Raw genomic sequence first — 19,434 nt, 5'->3', positions numbered from 1 at the left:
TGTGTGTGTGTGTGTGTGTGTGTAGGTAGGTAGATCAATAGATTAATTGATTTAAATAAAGTAGGGTCCACATTAATCTTTTATTCTGTTGGGAATGTTTGCATTTGTATCAGAAATATCATTAAATAATGAGATTTTACAGGGAGCACTGTTGATGGATATTAAAATGAATGTTTTAAGAAGGTTATTGGCTAGAATAGACACACAAGTACATAAATACTTAAAAGTGGTTCTTTTGTGTTATTTCAGTGAAATGTTATTTTGTGTAATATGGAAAGAAATACCTTTGTTTGCTTTAGCAACAGAAAGACTTGATTTTTATGCTACTGGAGTTTAATGAAGAGTAAATTTATTGATATCCGTTAGCATTTCTGAGAAAGCATTTACATTAAATAAAAGCGGAAGTGCTGTTAGGTCCTACTCTTGCCCTTCCTTCTCCCTGCCTTTGGTGGAACAAATGGGTCTTTCCTGACAGCCCCCAGGTATGGGTCTGAAAAACTCTCTTAATGAGACCTTCAAACTTGGGGTCATCTGGAAGGAAATAAGGTACTTTTTGTTCGTGTAAAAACTGCAGCCACTACCCAAATTAAGGACAAAGTGAAACTCACTAGCTCAGTGAAATTTGCAGCTCTGTCAGTTTAACACCAAATACCACCTCTGGCAGTAAATCACCTGAAGATTTCATCCGTCACCCATTGATAAAACTTGATAACATCTGTTGGCCAATTTATTCTCCTGGAATTTCCTTTCCATCTTCCCCAGCCTGTAATGTGCATAGTTTAAAGAGGAGGAAATGATTCAAAAATCTGTGAAGACTTAAACACCTATTGATTTCCAACCAAGGGAAAAAAAATTAGCCAAGTTTTTGTATTTGAAGAGCTGGGCAAACATACACAATACATGTAGTTCTATTGGGGCACAGTGAATTTTTCTGACTTAGTGGCATGATACATCAAATTTAAGAGGAAGTGAAAGGAGAGAATACATAAAAAGAGGTCAGATACATCTGGGAAGAGTTGTTCCAATATCCAATAGCTGTGTTTCCTGTCTTTTTATTTCCTAATTTCATCACACAGTGGTGTTAAATGGGTCTCTCTGCTTTCCTTTCATAACCAAATAAGAGCCTCTCCTTTTAGTAGCTGTTGTATACCACCAAGGAAAATCACTGGCTAGGTAGAAAGGAAACCAGATGAAGGCCTAGCAGGAGGCTCTCTACCCAATGAGAAAGCTGGACATTTTCTCTTCTGTTAAGATGATTGATGACCTGTGGATAAAAAATAGTGGGCTCTGAGGCCAGCTTCTCTAAGGCAGCTTGAGCGAATGTGTGGCTAGTGCTTCCTTGATTAGCAGAGGTCTCCCTGACCTTGGCAGTGTGTTGTGACTCATAGCCTTGCAGGGATGAATTGTTCCTGAACAGTTCCTCCAACATCTGAGGTACAAACAGGTCTTTTTAGTCATTTGTCAGACACCAGAGGAAAAAAATGGCCCAACCTCTCAAGGCCTGAAAACAGACTTGAAGATTTAAAAATACTGCATACACAAATTTACTTTATATTCAGAACCCAAAATCTGGACTGTAAGAAAAGTGTCAGCTGATCGTTACAGTTGAAAAACTCAGCCAGATCACCTCTTTCTTAGAAATGTAAAAAACCTCTCTCTCTTCATATTCCTTCTTTAGTTGTTGTTATGTGATGTCATACCTTGGAGCTTTAGAGTTCTTTTAAAATAGCCAGTAATACAGCTTTCTTTGGCCAGAAAACAAATTTCTTGCTTTTCTGACAGGTTTTGAAACTTCTTGCTTTCATATGGAAGCTAAGAGTACCTACCTCTTTACCTAGGATAATGTTTTTGACCAGTTCTCATTTTAAATTAAGAGTCTAATTCTGTTCTTTACTGGTTTTCGGTAACTTTGATGGATATCCACAAAGGAATCTGTTGTTCCATTTTAAAAATTTTGGAGGTGGTATGGATTCCTACTAGTGTTGTCAGTGGGATTTATTGAGTAACTTACATGTGTGCAAGGCTCTTGAAGATTAGAGATACTCATGTGTTTCCTACATTGAGAGTCTACAGAGCATCTGTCCTGGGTAAAATGGTTGTAGTGCCCTGATCCACATTTACATACCAATAAGTAGGTCTTTTTGTTTTAGAATTTGAGGACTTAAGTGTAGAATTGGCCTATAAAAAAAGATTCCAGGCCAGGATGGTTCCTTGGAAAGACAGTTTCCCAGAGGCGGTGTGATTTGTGCTGGTATTTAAGATGCTAATAGGTGGTGACGTGGAAAGGTGAAGTGGGCAATCTAGGCGAGGGCATTTAAGATGTGCAAAGGTTATGGGGCGCCTAGCTGACTCAATTGATACAGCATGCGACTCTTGATCTCGGGGGGTCATGAGTTTGAGCCCCACGTTGGGCATAGAGATTACTTTAAAAAAATAAAAAAATAAAATATGCATAAAGCTTACACAGTTCAAAGAAGTAGAATCTTTCATGCGCAAAAGGCAGAATATCCTAGATGGGAGAAAAGCTGATTGTTCAGCAATGATTTTGTGTGGGGGAAACTCCTGTAATATGTAGAGTCTGTGTTTAGCCTTGGGGCAGTAAAGAACCAATAAGAGTTTTGAGCTGTACAATGATATGATGAAAATTTCACAGCAGGAGAATTATTCTGGTAATAATGTGTCAGCTAAATTAAGGTGCGAAGAAGTTAGAGGAATACAGTAATCCAGACCAACACATACATGGCAGAAATAAAACAGAATGGATAGTGGTTTAAAAGACTTACAGTAAGAGAATCTTCACGAATCTTGTTGTTTTGTACTGAGTGTTAGAGGTGAGAGATGTAAGAACTGTCTCTTTTTCCTTTGTGTTATTCTTTGTAAAATGTTAGTGATTTAGTTTACAGTTGTCCAAGTATGTGGCAGGAATCCTACATACTAAAACCTGTTTAGGAGTTGTCTGTTCGAAAAATGTCCATGGTGGTCAAGTCTAAGATGTCTTTCACTAGAAATGGTAAGGATGTATTGAGCAGAAAGAAAATTAAGTCTTCTCTTAGATTTTAGAGCTGTATTTAAAAACTTTGTTAATATATTGAACTGTGGCCTAAGAAGCAATACAATACAGTCTTTTGGTATAGTAATTAAACATTGTATTCTGGTTAGAAGACCTAAATTCTTCAGCGGCAAAGAAACCATTTCTTGCTTATGTTGGTATCTTCTGTGCCTAGTAAAATGCCTGATATGTAATCAGTACTCAGTGACTAAAAACATCCATAGAACTTGCATTCTCATTGGTAATGAAATGTTATAATAATGAAGCATTGCTGTGCGTTATTGCAGAAATGTCACTCTTCTTTGGAAAGCTCAGTAGTTAAAGTCTCTGAGCAAATAGGAAGTATCCTCAACTGCCTATGGAGTTACACTAATGCTACATAATTAAGGTCCATTTATTCCTCCAGTAAATGTTTATTGTGAGCCTACTATAAGTAAGTTGTTGAATAGGAAGCTTTCAAGAAGGAAACAAATTCTCTGCCATCAAGAAGCTTGTAGACTAGATGGAGAGAGGAGATCTCTCCATAAGTAACTACAATATTAGGCAGAAAATACTCACTACAATATGGAATGTCTGGGTGTAAAATGCCGTGGAAGTTCTTAAAAGAGGAAAAGGTTATTTCTATCCCAGAAGGTCAAGAGAGCTTTATAGAGGAGTTTACTTTTTTCTAACGTAGTCTGGCAAGGGTAGGTAGGATTTCAATTTGCCAAATGGCACAGGGGCATATAATCATGCATGCATAGGAAACAGTTAGTTTGACTTGAATGTGGGATTAAGAATAGTCTCAAGAAAGAAGCCAGTTCTGTCCAGGAATTTCCCTGATAAATGATGATCCTCCTGAAGGTCTTTTGAGGTCTCATCCAGAGCCTAGTGGGTAGCCTCCAGTTACTCTCACATACGTATTTCTGTGACTTTTCCAAATCCCTGTTACTCATATGAGAAGTTTTCAAAATTCGGTATGAATTTTTTTTTTAATTTTACACTTGACCATTAAAAAGGTAAAAACTTTTCTGCAGTTTTCACTGAAGTTTTAATGGGTAAAGTTTGTGATAGGTTTTAAAAGCTTTCATGGACCAGTATCTGTGCCAGTTTATTCAACTGGCTTTTCAGAGTCTATTTCTTACTATGCCTCTGGAATAAAAGTGAAAAGAGCTACCAGAAAGCTACAATTATACTGTTTATTTGGGGAAGTATTTCTGGTTGCAGTACTCCAGAATTTTTGAAAGAAATTGTAAATGTGGTTAATGAGACTTTGTGTACCTGTGACCATCCTACAAACGTGCTAAAATGAGAGTGTGGCCTCACAGCTTGAGAGGCTGTTGTTCTGCTTGGAGTGTTAATACTGTTATGAATGCTGAAATGAAATTCAGATGACCTCATTGAAGTTCTTGGTGCTGTGATTAAGAGGTGAATTTAGAAGAGGAAGTGTGGAAGATTTTTTTTTTCTATAATGTACCTGTTACTGATATGGGCTTAAACCTCTCTGATTGTCTTTTTAAAAGTTTTATCTGTGAACTTTAAAACACTTTTTTCCTTCAGAACAGCTTTAGTGTTTCAAGCTTAAAATCTTCCCTCTTTAAATCCTGGCTGCATATTCCTCTCCCCTCCCCTCCAGGCACAGTTTTCTCTAAATCTTGGTTGGCTCTGACTCCCAAGAGTTAAGACTGTGTAGCTTCTATAAATCAGGAGACAGCTTCATTATCAAAGTTATGTGTTTTCACCTTACTAGATAGCCAGTCCTGGTGTTGGTGCCAGGCCCTGCCTTATCATGTAACCATCAGCACTGAATACTGGAATGTTCTTTGTTTGGATTATTTACTTCTTCTGTAAACAAAGATTAGAGTAAAAAATGTCAGCAGTAAGGCCCAAGCAGAGCTGACTGTTACTAGAAAATTGCAGTAGCGTGATGTGGGATATGATTTGCTATTCCTAGTCAGCATAGCAGTGCCTTGCTATTTATATCTGAGTTCTGTGCTGATTGTTTTACACATGCTATCTCATTTAATCCTCCCATTAGCCCTAGAAGCCTTGGAAAGTTCTGTTCTTCCCATTTTGCAGATTAGGAAGCCAAGAGTCCAAAACACCAAGAGTATTGACCCAATGTGTGTTGTAAGTAGCAGATGACTGGGTTTCAAACCTGGACATCTGATTCTAGTGTCTTCTCTTTTACTGACTACACTAAAGAAGTTACAAAGATGTTTCTTTGTATAAAGAAGTTTCAAAAATGGTTCTTTTCTTTCTTTAATTGAAGTATGGTTGACACTCAGTGTTACATTAGTTTCATGATACATATAATCCTAAAGCAGTTATTTCCAGAACTTCTAAGAAGTTTGTTTCTCAGTAAATTGCATAAATTACTGCTTTTCTTCTGGAACGTGATTACTTACCATTTATCTTGGTATGCATTTCCACATACAGTATAGGCAAAGATGAGGAAACTATGACTTACAGAAATGAGTGATGTTGCCAAGATAGATAACACCTGAAAATGCAGGTGATGTGTTTTTACTTGAAAATTTTCCACATGGATTTTGACTTGATTGTAGGTGCTGAATATGCTTATATTTATTCAGGGCATCTTCATTTCTTGACAGCAGTAAATTTGTTTTCTGATTCACTACAAGGTTGTTTTTCTTATTGAACTATATTTTCAGGATGGAACCCCTTAAACTTTATAACTATAACCATAAATATGGTTAATGGGCTTATTGGCATGTTAAAAATTGTATAGTGTTGGCACATGAAGAGGCCCACATAATTGCTAAATAATGGTACCTTGAATATTTATAAAGGTGCTATTGATTTGTAGTTTGTATATCCATATATATTTATAACATTATGGTGACAAATAAAAACTTGAATAAATAATGTTGTGTCTGTAGATATCAAGGATAGTAAAAAGTTGCCAGGTATAATTAGAGCTGCCTTATTTAAGTCAACTCTGCCAGATTATCATTAATCACATTTTTTTATGAGAGGCTGCTTGACCCCCTACTTTCCTGTCTCTTAAATTTGTCATGTTACCATCTGACTGGGACAGTTCCCAGATAGCTGTATTGTGTGATGTTGACTGATACATGATTGTCCCCCCCTCCCCTTCCCCACTGCCTTTGTGCCCATGTATTTTGTGTGTTTTATTTTAAAAGATCCCTTCGAAAAACAAAAAGGAGCACAAAGTGCTTAGATCTGCTAGAGCATGTTCTAGAGGCACAGAGTCATTTATTCCTTCCCTTGAGTGTATTCCTGGTATAGTATCTTGAAGCTAGGCCCTGGGAAAGAGTATTTTGTTTCCTTTTTTTTTTTTTTTTTTTTAATATCTATTTTGAGAGAGAGAGTAAGTGTGCAGGGGATAGGGACAGAGAAAGAGAGAATCCTAAGCAGTCTCCATGCTCTTAGCACAGAGCCAGATGCCGGGCTTGATCTTATGAATCGTGAGATATGACCTGAGCTAAACACAAGATTTGGATGCTTAACCAACTGAGCTACCCAGGTGCCCCCCTTTTTCTGACCCTCAAAATGTCCTCCTTCCTAACATGCCAGTTCTGCTTAGAATTGGTATTTGTTAATGTTTTGGGATAAAAAATATATAGGAGATAAACCATGTATATTACATTTTAAGATTTTTTTTTTTTTTTTTTGCATTTCTTGCTGTTTCTATTTTTCTTTCATATATTCTAAGAAACTGCACAATTCCACTTCTTCATACCAGTACTATCTTGGGGCAAGAAATAATTCCTATAACTGTCATGGTAGGAAATTTTCACCTGTGCTTTTGGAAAGTCTTATTGGTAAGGTAAAAATTCCCAATCCTATAAATCTAGAGTGAATTAAAATGTTTGCAATAGCTCCTACTTTGGTTTGGTTCATGAGGCCAAGGAAACCACCTTCTGGTATTTATGCATTTGTTTTGCCTTCTACAGGGATTAACCCCATCCCATCATCAATGGAGAGCCTGGAATGCCAATTTACAGTCTTTCTGGAGCTTCCTGCTAATAGAAATCTTATAAAATGGAACAGCATTGTGTTTTTGTATAAAGTGTGGGTTTCCTGTAATTCTTAATTTTTGGTCTAGTTTTCCTACTTGATTCTGTGACCTCTTCACACCTGTAAAGGGTCTTGTTTCCAAATCTTAGAAGACACAAAGTAATTGCCAGAATGACATTCTTCAAGTGAATTCTTCAGTCCAATGAAGAATAAGAGCAGAAAAAGATAAACAAAACAGAGTGGGAAAATTTGTCTAAACCAGTATTCCCAAGGGTATTCTCACAAAGCATTTTTTTCTGTGGGATGCTAATAATTGTTGGTGAAGGTTAGATGAGTTTGAGAAAGACTAGGTGAAAAAGTGTTAACCCAGTGGCGCCTGGGTGGTTCAGTTGGTTGAGCATCAGACTTCAGCTCAGGTTATGATCTCACGGTTCATGAGTTTGAGCCCCATGTCAGGCTCTGTGCTGACAGCTCAGAGCCTGGAGCCTGCTTCAGATTCTGTGTCTCCCTCTCTCACTCTGCCCATTCCCCACTCACGTTCTGTCTCTCTCTCTCAAAAATAAATAAACATTAAAAAAAAATTAAAAATCAATGAAGTAAGTGCACATAAAATTAGCCATTAAAAAAGTGTTAACCCAAATTTAACCTTTTAATGTAAGGATAAGCATTGTGTATCTCTTTCTTTCCCTCCCCTTAAAAAAGAGCCATAGAATATGTTACATTTCCCAGGAAGACCTTTTTCCTGGGATTAGCAATTTATAAAGTACATGTTAGGAAACACAAAGTCAAACAACACCCTTGCAAATAAGAAATGCATTTAAACATCCAAGAAAGGACAAAGTGTCTTGATATTCTCAAATTTACTCACTTTTTCTCTGTTCTTAAGCAATTTAGCTGGTGCAGTTCAGCAGTAGTTGAATCTGTGGGTATCTACAACAGGCCTTAAGAGTTCTGATCCCCCTCCAGGTCAAACCTGGAGTCTCTTGACCTTTCTTTGAGAGTTGGTTGTATTCAGCACAGAGAAAAGGCAAGAAACTTACTTAGCCTCTACCCGACTCCTAATGGATGGGATGAAGATTTCCATTAAACCAGTTGTGGAGAGGGGGCTTATGGGACCCCTATTCATGCTTCTTAGATTTTGTGTGCACCCCAAGACAAGTGAACTCCAGAGAAGTACTGTCAGTTTGTATGGGCATTGGTTTGGGCAATATGAGAGCCAGTTTTTACTTGACCTTAATCCAGCCATTTAACTTCTCTGAATCTAAGGTTTTATTCATCTTTTACTCACCATCTGTACACCCAGCCATCTATCCATCCGTTTCATTGAATGGTTGTGAGGGAAAAATGTGTGAAAAGTGTTGACAGTTGGAAACTTAAAGAGCATTACATAAAAAAAGCATGATATCATATCAGTCAAAAGATGTGTTGAGGAATGGTTTTCATCACTGACTCATGAAGTAAGTTATTTCCCTTGTTCCACAAGATTTTTGGTGAAAAGAATAAGCCTTACCCGTTTATGTGAATAATAAAGACTCCTTTCAGCTGATTGTTTGGAAAGCTAATTAGACTTCTCTCTCTCTCTCTTCCTCTCTCTCTCTCTCTTTCTCTCTCTCACGCACACACACATACATACGCACACACGCTAAAGAGCATATTATAGAATGATAAAGCAAAGGAACTTACACCATTCCACCTGTATAGTTGCTCATTTTATCCTCAGAACAACTCTGTGTACTAAGTATGATTGCTAACTTTATTCCACAGATGAGGAAACTGAGATCATGTAAGTAACTTGCCCAAGGTCACACAGCTAGTAAGTGACAGAGCTGGGATTTGAATTGAGATGGTTTAGCTCTGGAATCTATGCTGTTAACCTGTTTTCTACTGCTTGGTGATTTATACCAGGATGCTAGAAGAGATTCTACCTTGTAGAAATGGCTTCACATTCTGATGGTCAGTTAACTAATGTAAGATACTGGACAACCCCGTTAACTGCCTGTCTCATTCCTATGAAAGTATTTGGTTAGGTATAAAACTCCAAATAGATATTAAATATTAGTGTGATCTTAAAAGTGACAGGTGTCTAGATAATGCTCTTTTCAGTACCATATTTAAAATGATCAAATGAGGATAACAATTTTTCTCTCACCTGTATCCCTGCCCTACCTATCCCACAAAACTAAATCCTTTAGCCACACTTTGCAAGCCTGTGTCAAAGGTGGTTTGACATAATGCAGACCTGTATTTGTGACCAGATGGGCAAGGACAAAACAGACTCTAATTGTTCAATCACACATGAAGTATGAATTTTGAGTGTAAGATTTCTCATTCTAGATATTTTTTGAATTATCTTCTTCTTTGGGTTTGAACCCTGGAAAATCACAGAAAAATAATGCTATTCTTGCCATCTGTGAGCTTTCATTTGATTATAGAGACAAGTTATATATACATTTAGAAGTTTAAAAGTGTAGCTGTTAAACAAGAATGCAAGAAGCGGCAAAAATTCAGGTGTATTGGATGCTCATTAAATGCCCTGGATTTGGAGATACATGAGGTTACTAAAGATGGGAGGAAGCTTAATGAGGCACACGGGAGTTAAGTTGAGTTTTGGTGGATGACTGGGATTCTGAACAGCGAGGAGAGTATTCTTGGAGAGGGGCAGGAAGAGAAGGAATGTGATGAAAAGGCAGGTACAGAGTCAGCATGAATGTAGCCAGAGATGTGCTCCAGCCAGGGGGGCTGGCCTGGAGGGTTTGTGGAGAGAAGGAATAGAGGACCTGGGGCAGCCAGCTACATGGCTCAGGTGCTGTGAATTTGTGAATACCCAGCTACAAAATGTGGTCTTCGTGTTTTAGGTGGTCTGGTCATACTGCGGTTTTAAAATGGAGGAATGACATTCAGAAAGCTGAATTCTGAGGACAGAATAGCAGTTGATATCGCAATGATAGAATATGATAGAGGATGGATTGGAAATTGAAGATATTGTAGGCAGAACAACCAGCTGGAAGGCTATTTAAGGTTTCATGGAGAAGTTACTACATTTGATGGTAGAGCAAACAGGAGAGGCATATGTTTGAGGTATGTCAGAGGAACAACTGATGGGGTTTACTGTGATATGGTTAAATGCTGGGTCATTGTATGGTAATATAATCAATAATTTATTAACTAATAATAGATTAGTAAAAATAATCCCTTAACATAGGCTCTGGAATCAGACTACCAGAATTGAACACAAACATACACGTGACTTCAGTAATTTAACCTGTCTGAGCCTTAGCTTTCTTACCTATAAAATGAGAATACTAATATTCACCTTGGAAGATTGATGTAAGAATTAAGTGAGATAGCATGTAAAGGGCTTGGCATAATGCCCAGCAGATACTTGTGTGCAGTAAATTTTAACTATAGTTACTCGTGTACCTGTTTTAAAATTTGAATTTGCTTACACTGTGGTTTTTTTTAAAGAACTTAACATACTTGTGTTCCTTTTATGGCAGATAGACTAATTTTATCAACTAATAAGACTGTGATTAATAATATCTCAAATGTGTCCAGCATCTATGTTGTGTTGTGTTCACATTATTTTTTCCCATTTGCTCTCCAGTAGGCCCGGGGCAGATGGTCTGACCCCCTCTGACAGAGGAGCTCACTTCCTTCGAGGAGTAATGGGAAAAGGACCCCAGGGTTGGGCCTCCATGATAGAGCTGTAACCAGAATCCAGGTCTGTCAGTAAAGCACTCTTTTCCAATACCAGACATCACAGTTCAAGATAGGAGACAGCAGAAAACAGAAAATTCTTTAAAAGCTCTTTACCTGTTCATAGGCATGACTGACTAACCCCCACCGCCTTCTTTCAAGGATGCACACTGTGTCCTGCACCATGTTGGGTGCTCATAGCCCAGACTCTTCTCCTGGCTAATTCATACTCGTTTCTCTGCGTAAGTATCATCCAGTCTAAATGATGTTCCCTATTTTTCTTTTCTCATAGCTCCTATACTTTTCTTTCATGTCACTTTTCACACTTTGTAATCCTATGTTTGTTTACCTGTTTGTTTATTTAATATCCATCTCCCCCACCATACTCTAAGCTCCTTGAGAACAGAGATCATTTCTGTTTTATTATTTGGTATATTTAGCTTCCAGTATGGTTGTGTGGCATTAATAAGCAGTCAATAAATATAAATTTGAAAATGAATTAATGAATTAGAAAATATGTAATACTCCATTGTGTATCAAGGGGTATGGTCTCTGCTTTTGCCATTAAAGCTTACTAATTAACATCATTAAAATTTGCAGTCCTGGAATTTTATCTAAAGTGGACAGAATAATAACTGCCCCCATTTACTTCATAGAGCTGTTTTGGGGGGATAAATGAGATAATGAATGCTGTTCTTTCTAGTCTAGAAATGAGGCCTATCTCATAAACAGGGTGCTTAGGGAGTTCCCCTCTCACAGTTGGAGATGACTCAGAAACGCCTTTCTGACACTGCAGTTCCTAAAAAGGCTGCTCGGAGCCTGGTGGAGTGGCCATCTGTGAAATGGCGTGCTAACAACCAGCAAGGCTGAACAGACTCCCGAGCACCTTACTGTAGGCAGTGCCAGACTGTGAGGAGCACCTGGGTCACACCTCATCTGTGGGACTTTATTACCGTCTTCAGAAAAAGAGCACCGTGCCCCTTATGATGGCAGCAGTATTGCTAAAAGGCTGTTGGTGTGGTGATGGGAATAGGCAGAAGATACTCGTTTCAAAAGAAAGCCCTCTCTAGCTACTAGCCCTACCATTCAAGGCAGTGCCTTGCTAGGTATCTGGGAACTATACATTACTCTGAATGCACATGTTTGAATAAGGTTTTCTCATCAGTTTCTGGGATTCTAAAGAGCTTGGTAGGAGTTAGTTTTTGATTATTGAGGCAACCCCCTCCCCAGCTTTGGAAAAGATATGGATCTCTTATTTCTGACAAGTAGAAGGAAAAAAAAACGCACCTGGCTGTGTTGTTGCCATAAATATTTAGATGATGAAAATTCTCTTAAATATTTAAAGAAACTGCTGAGCATAGCTTAATCATCTTATTGAGAGCCTTAGATTTAAAACTTGAATGTCTGTTCTTAGGAATGAAGCAAGTTAAACTGCCTTAAAAATAAAGTGCCTCACGGTTGTGTCGTAAAACCTCAACTGACATTAAGGTAATTGTGCTTAAGTGCAATTTAGGGCCCTTGTGAATGTTTGTTGTAGACACAATAATGACGCTATTTTTAATAGTCCGATGCTAGTTCTAAAGAAATAAACCTATATTCTGCATGTGTCCTAAACAGAATCATTTCAGGGGAAAATGTAGTCTTAGCAAAAAAAGGACAAATTATAGGTTGTAGCATCATTATATGTTTCCAAAAAAAAAAAAAAGAAGAAGAAAAGAAAAGAAATGGAATCTTCTGTAGTAGGGGCTTGTATAGTCCAGAGTAGTGTAATCTTCCCAGAGTCTCAGACACTTTCTGTCGTGGCTAATCTGACTCCCATCAGTCTTCTGGGACCCCTGATTAAATGCAGATATTCTAGCCTATGTTGAGCCTTTATGGGAATTAGAAAAAAAATGCCCTTTCTGGACAGATGCATCCAAAATCAGAGCACATGGCTTGGTCCTGGTGGGCTAGGCCTCAGCTAAATTCAGTGCCCCTGCCACTTTGGGCATGTTCATGCAATGCACACATCGAACCCTCCATCCCCTGGATTTATTAGATCTCTAGACAGAACATACCTACTGTTAACAGGTTCTCTGGGAACCACATATGTCAGATTGATATTCATATCACTATGGTGGTGCTTTTGAGTATGTGGTCTGTTTAAGTCTACAATGGTCTCTTAACCTTCAAGCCTCAAATCCTCAGAGCTAATGGCATGACTTCTAGTATAGAAATGGACCCACTCTATGGAACAGAAAAGCAATTTCACTTTATCTTGAATTTAAGCAATATTTGGGAATATTTGCTGCTGATTTCTTTTGTCGTGCTGCTCACTGTCATGTTAGACTAGGAAAGCAAATAGGTTAAACTACAGTCATCCTTTTTTAGTAGCTGTTAATAGTTTAGATAAGAGTTGATGTTCCATCACCACCCTATTCAGGCCCTAATCATTTTTCCCCCTTGGGAATCTCTGCAGCAGCCTTTAAACTGGTCTTTTTGCTGCTAATCCATTCTCTCCTCCAATTCATATAAGGTCACACTTGCTAATGATGCTTCAATGCCTTTCTTCTGGTTGAGGCAAAGTCCAGACTCTTAAACATGGCATGCCAAATCTTGATCAAAACTCAGAGAGGGGTGCCTGGCTGGCTCAGTTGGAAGACCATACAACTCTTGATCTTGGGGTCACGAGTTCAAGCCCCACATTAGGTGCAGAGATTACTACAAAAAAATAAATAAGTAAACTTAAAAAAATAAAAAAACTGAGAGCGATCCCCCTGTGTCAAAAACCAAGCCTTAGAGGACTTACGAGGCCTGTATGACCTGCTTCCCAGCCTTCCCTCTCCGACCACATCCCCTACTTCCCTCCCCCTTACTCATTTGAGTTTAGCCACACTGGTTTCCTTCCGCCTGCAGTACTTTCCCCCCAGATATCAGATCTCAACTCTGAGGTCCCCTCAACAAATCTCTCTTTGGCTATAATACCTGAAATTCCAGCTTTCCCTCACTCCAGACATTTCAGATCCTCCTTCCCTACTTTGTTTTTTCCTCGTTAAGAAGTAATATCTAATGTAGTCCATATTTTATGTAGCTAGCCTATTACTTTTCTCTTCCACCAGGATTGAAGCTCCATGAGGCTAAGGATTTGTATGTTTTGTTCACTACAGCCCTCCGTGCCTAGAACAGAATCGAGCTTATAGTACGTGGCCAGTAAATGTTGGATGAAGAGAGGACTGAATGAATTTGGCCCCTGCCTGCCTCTCTATCCTCCTGTCTCATCAAACTACTTCATCTCTCTCTTGTTCACATCTTTCCAGTCTGCCAGCTTTCTCACTAAACATGCCACACTTTCCCCACCTCCTCAGTCCCTTTTTCCTTGCTGCTGCTTCTACTTACATGGCTCATCTTCCCCTGCTCTTCCTTTCAGACTTGGCTCAGAAGGCATCTTTGCTAGAAGGCTTTCCTGGGCCCTCCTCTGTGCAGGCGGAGCACCCTCTCCCAGTATGGTACCAGCTGCACTGCCTGCTGCCTACCCTTTTGCCTGGCTTTTCCATCAAACCATACAACCTCCTTGAAGGTCTTACTAGGTTGTGTATTCTCAGTCCCTAGCACACTGTAGACATGTCTGAAATGTTTATTAACTGAAGAAAGGACAGAGGGAGGTTACTATAGATCTGAAGAATTATCTTACTATTTCATTCATCTTTATGGTCTGCCTAGAAAAGTTGCTGTATTTATTTTAGGTACTCAGTAAAACTCTGTATGAACCAATCATTAACTCGCCCTTCCTTCTCCCAATGCCTTATTCGAAATTTAAAATATTTCTAATAAATATGTTTTTAATATTGAACTTTGAAGAACTCTTCTGAATTTATAACTTTTAGCTTCAGGTAGTTGACCAAATCCGGATGTCATCAGACAGGGCAGAGAAAACCTCTTCTGACAGTAAAAATCTATCAGGATATACTGGAGGGCAAATGGGTATTTCAAGGACCTCAGTTTGTATGTGTTTTCTGAGAAACACAAATAAATGTCTTTGCTTACCTGTATCAGTGTTAGCTGGTAATAAATGCTTTCTCTGTGTGCATACTTTGTTCAAAGCAGGTCTTATATAAAAAATAAGTGGCTTAATCACTCATTTACAGCTTCCTCTATGAAACTTCTGAATAAAGATGAAATAACATTAAGAGCTGGGGAATTATAAATCTGTTTAATCTCTAGTGTAGATGAACAACACAAAATATTTTCATAAAAGCTAATGTTGCGAATGTTATTTATACTAATGATAAAGAATGTTGTCTCAGTAATGCCTATAAAAAACTTACCTACATGTTAAGTTGTATTAAGGCACACCATTTTAGATAGCTCATAAAGATTTTAGCAGCAGTTTGCTGTGACTGATTTGTAATGATGCTTATTACCCGTCATTATTGGGTCAACCTTATGTATAGCTATAGAGGGAAAAATTGGGCAGGACTTTACCATCCCCAAAGGCTGTAGCTTTTGCTAGTGTTTGGATGCATGGCATGTATTCCTAAAAGATCAGAAGTATAGCGTGTGATTTCTCGATGGACCATAACATCACAGCAGGAATACCTATACAACCTGCCAAGTAAATACATATTACAGTAATTCTCAGTCTGTGCTTTTGTTGCTTTGAGGAAACCATATGTAGTAGCAAATCCCTCTTATCTTTTGCCGTTAATCAGTTGAAGTGGTGAAACTTTACCAAAACAAACCACATGTTCTAAGTATCTTAAACTTAAAATATTTAAATGTGCATTCATTCTCCAAACTTTTGAGGTATAGATGGCTGTGCCCATTGGTATTCTAAACTGGATTTTTACATATGACATTTGTAATGTATCACTAGGATTTTCTCCTTGAGTTACTTTAAAGTGAACCTAGATGTGGACACGAATGAGTTGCCTTGAGTGCAGAAGTCTTAACTCTTTTACAGTTGCCCACTGAGAGCAGGATTTTTTTTAAGTGATCCATCCTTGTCAAGGCTTCCCAAGGCATTCAACTTTTTTTTACAATCATATTTCATTGATTTTTAAATAATATTTCATCAAATTATGAAACTGTATATATATATATTTTTTTAATTTTTAAGTTTATTTTGAAAGAGAGAGAGTGTGAGTGGAGGAGGGTCAGAGAGAGAGGGAAAGCGAGAATCCCAAAAAAGGCTCTTTGCTGTAGGCACGAAGCCCAATGTGGGGCTCAATCTCATGAACCATGAGATCATGACCTGAGCTGAAATCAAGAGTCGGATGCTTAACTGACTGAGCCACCCAGCACCCCTAAACTATGTATATACATATATTTGAAGGATTTTATTTGTAAGTAATCTCTACACCCAACATGGGGCTCGAACTCAAAATCCCAAGATCAAGAGTCACATTCTCCACTGACTAAGCCAGCCAGGCGCCCCATGAAACTATATTTATAGATGAAACTCATAGTCAGATCTAAGAACAAACAACTGACTCTTCATAAATCATTAAGAACAGGGTGCATAACATGCCAGAGTATGGTTTACTAGTTTTGTTCATTTAGCATGCTGTGGATATCAATATACTTACAGAGGGAATGATGATTTTGATAAATTTGGTAACATGTAGTCATTATTTTTCTTTGTTCCTATATAACTTAAAAAGAGATGAGATTTCAACTGCAGTGAAAATAGTTCTAAGACACCAATAGTAAATCCTCTATACTTACATGTGCACACTTACACACACACACACACACATTACAAGTGAACACGTGTATGTATCTTTACATCTCTTTTATTTTAATATGGCTTCATTGTCTTCTTGGTTAAGCCTTCAGACTTCTCACTCTCCCTTAAAATTCTGTCATTTCCCCCTGCTTGCAAGGTATTCAGTATAGATAGAAAAAATATTCTTACTTTTGTTCCTCTTCTGTCTGGTCAGTTACCAGATCTTGTTCTTTCTGGAAAATGCATCTTCTCTTTATTTGAATGGCCACCCCCCTTGATCAGACCCTCACCACCTGCTGAGTATATTACTGAAATGGACTTGATTTACCACTTAGCCGTGTACGTCCTTGAAGCTGTGGCCAGATCCTTCTTCCATAAATCCCACTTTCATCATTTTACTTGCTACTCAAAATTCTCAGTGGCTTTTCACTAACTGCAACATAAAATAAAAAATATTTGTCTTAGCTGTCTGTGCCATTCTTAACATGGTCCCATTCTCATTTAAGATGTCAGGTTCTGCTCTTTCACACCCTGTGGGAACCTGCCATGACAGCCACATGACAGCCCGTTGCTCTGTTCGCCAGACTTGGACTCCATCTCCTTGCCTCTGCTCATTTTGAACCATCTGGCCAGTAGGATCTTAGCTCTTGTATTCGGCTTATTCAAATTCTTAAAGATCCCTGTCAACTCTTTCTTACAAGGAATTCAGTACCAGCAAGTTAGAAATTGCCTATTCTGACACTAAATTGGGCATACTGCATTTTATTGATAGTTGTCTAGTTGTGTTTAACTCAACTAGAGAATAAGCCCTTTCAGAGTAGGGACCCTCTCTTCTTTGTATCTTTTTCACAGAGCCCAGAGTGCTTTCTATCTAGCACACCTGTACTGACCACCTGACTAAGGAGAATAAGAGTGACTAGGCCATTGTCCCTGCCCAATAGGTGCTTAGAATGTAACAACAACAACAACAAAATGTCCTTACATACATACACACACACACACACACACACACACACACACGTAATATGAAGTACATAGATGCTAAACTTTGTTCCAGTAAAGATGTGAATTCTATTTAGATGGGCTTTTAGAGGAAGATGAAATTTCACTCTGATAACAGGGAGGAGGGTTTCTGACTTGGTGATACTGGAGTTAGATATTAAATTAAACATTTGAATATGGGGATCATCAGAAGAATAGAAAGATGTTTATTTTCTTACAAAATATCTTTTTCAAGGGAGAGATAAACAGTATTGTTACTCAAGTAGGCATTAGGAAACTTTTAATAATTTGATCCAGTTCACATAATTCATCAGAGCTCTTACTCCAGCACAGGCGTTTTGAGCACTAAGTTCTGTCTCTTCAAGTTCTGTTAACATTCCTTGGAGTCACCTGAACATATGGAAGGATCTGAGTTTTTAGAGGGTAAGAAACTTTTCAGCCCCCCCTCCCGTTCTGTAACACTCAAATCACTCAAGAATGTTTCCTTTTGAAAGCACTTCAAACCTGCCATGGAGTTAGCCTTTGGGGAGGAGAAAGGCGGGTAACATAAAATATCAGCCAAGAGCCTTTGAAGATGGGTGATGTGTTTTTCTCCTTAGGATGCTAAATCACACATCACCACACATGTGCATGGAAAATGAAAAATGTCAGAAACACATTTATGTAAACCATGGATCATATTTGCATATACAACATTTCAACTCAGCCCTCCTACCCTCAGACCAGCAATGATTGATGCTTTATATTTTGCCTTTTAAAAGATTTATCTAGTTGCAGGATTTTGCTGTATGTTAAAACATAATATCTCAATGCAAGGTGAATTAAGATTATTACACTATAGACTTATGCTATCTAATACAGTAATCACTAACCACGTATCCATTAAACTTAAAATTTTTTAAAGATTTCTTTAGTTGCATACCCACATTGCCAGTATCCATACCAAACTGAGGTATGTAGTAAAGGTAAAATACTTAACAGATTTTAAAGATTGAGTACAAAAAACAATTGTAAAATACTAAGAATTTTTATATTATATGTTGAACAGATAATATTTTGGACATGTTAAGTAAAATATATTATTAAAATTAAAGCTAATTTTACCTCTTTTCACATTTTTCTTGTTACTTGGAAATTTAAAATTACTTCTGTGGGTCAAATATTTCTATTTGACATGCTGGCTTAGAAAACTCATGTTAAAATTTTATTTTTGTATAAAGTTTTATACTGAATGGGCTTGATAAATAAACATTTTGAAAGATAGGGTAATTAGTACTGACTAAAACATAATTTAGATGGTTTTGTGATTCCTAAAATTTTTTGTTTATAATTTTGATGGGACCCACCAATCAGTATTTTCCTTTTTTTGTAAAAAATGAAGGCTTTAATCTGTGTTCAGGATATTATCTTTTTTTTTTAGGACATTATCTTTTAAAATTGTTTTTGGTTTTGAGCTAGTTTGACTTTAATCTTTGCTCCTTGATTGGCTAGTAAGGCTAACGGAATAATAGGGATTAAGATTCAAATATTTCAGAAACGCTTCCACTACAGCATTTTTTTTTAAATGGGAACTTAGAATCAATACAGTATCTAAGACAGCACACTAAGTCTTCGTATTTGCAGGCTAAGCCCTGAATCAGATATTTCAGTGAACGAAAATATCTCCACATATAACCATTCATTTGCCAATTAAAAATTTTTTTTGTTTCCTACGAAAACATTTGACTCAATAGCTTTCATGTGGAAATACTTCCACAAAGTTGTTTAATTTATTGATGTGAGTTCAAATGAGGTTCAATGTAATTTTTCAGTTAGTTTAAGTGTTGGCATGTTAGTGCTATATAAACCCTATTTGTCTACTTATCCTGTTGTCATTTAACTATTTAAAAAGAGGTGTCTTGAGCAGGGAACAGGCTTCCTAACTTAGGCGTTGTTAGTATTTTATTTTTTATGTTATTTAGAACATCAAGATATATGTGAATTGTATAGAAATTAGAAA

At 37.6% G+C, this 19,434-nt stretch overlaps 1 protein-coding gene and 1 long non-coding RNA gene across 16 annotated transcripts in view; both read left to right on the top strand.

Annotated features, from left to right (window-relative positions):
* LOC147574823 (uncharacterized) overlaps window positions 1–7,643 on the top strand; it is a 31,815-nt gene extending 24,172 nt beyond the window's left edge. The window contains exon 2 of the long non-coding RNA XR_015243562.1: window positions 30–7,643. This is a non-coding gene — a long non-coding RNA (uncharacterized LOC147574823). The remainder of the gene's footprint in view (window positions 1–29) is intronic.
* BNC2 (basonuclin zinc finger protein 2) overlaps window positions 1–19,434 on the top strand; it is a 440,387-nt gene that overhangs the window by 349,307 nt on the left and 71,646 nt on the right. The gene's annotated exons all lie outside the window — the stretch shown is intronic.

This window comes from Puma concolor, chromosome D4 (assembly GCF_028749965.1).
Source record: "Puma concolor isolate L17-30 chromosome D4, mPumCon1.1.hap2, whole genome shotgun sequence".
Lineage (NCBI taxonomy): Eukaryota > Metazoa > Chordata > Mammalia > Carnivora > Felidae > Puma > Puma concolor.
This window is presented reverse-complemented; position numbering and strand designations above follow the sequence as displayed.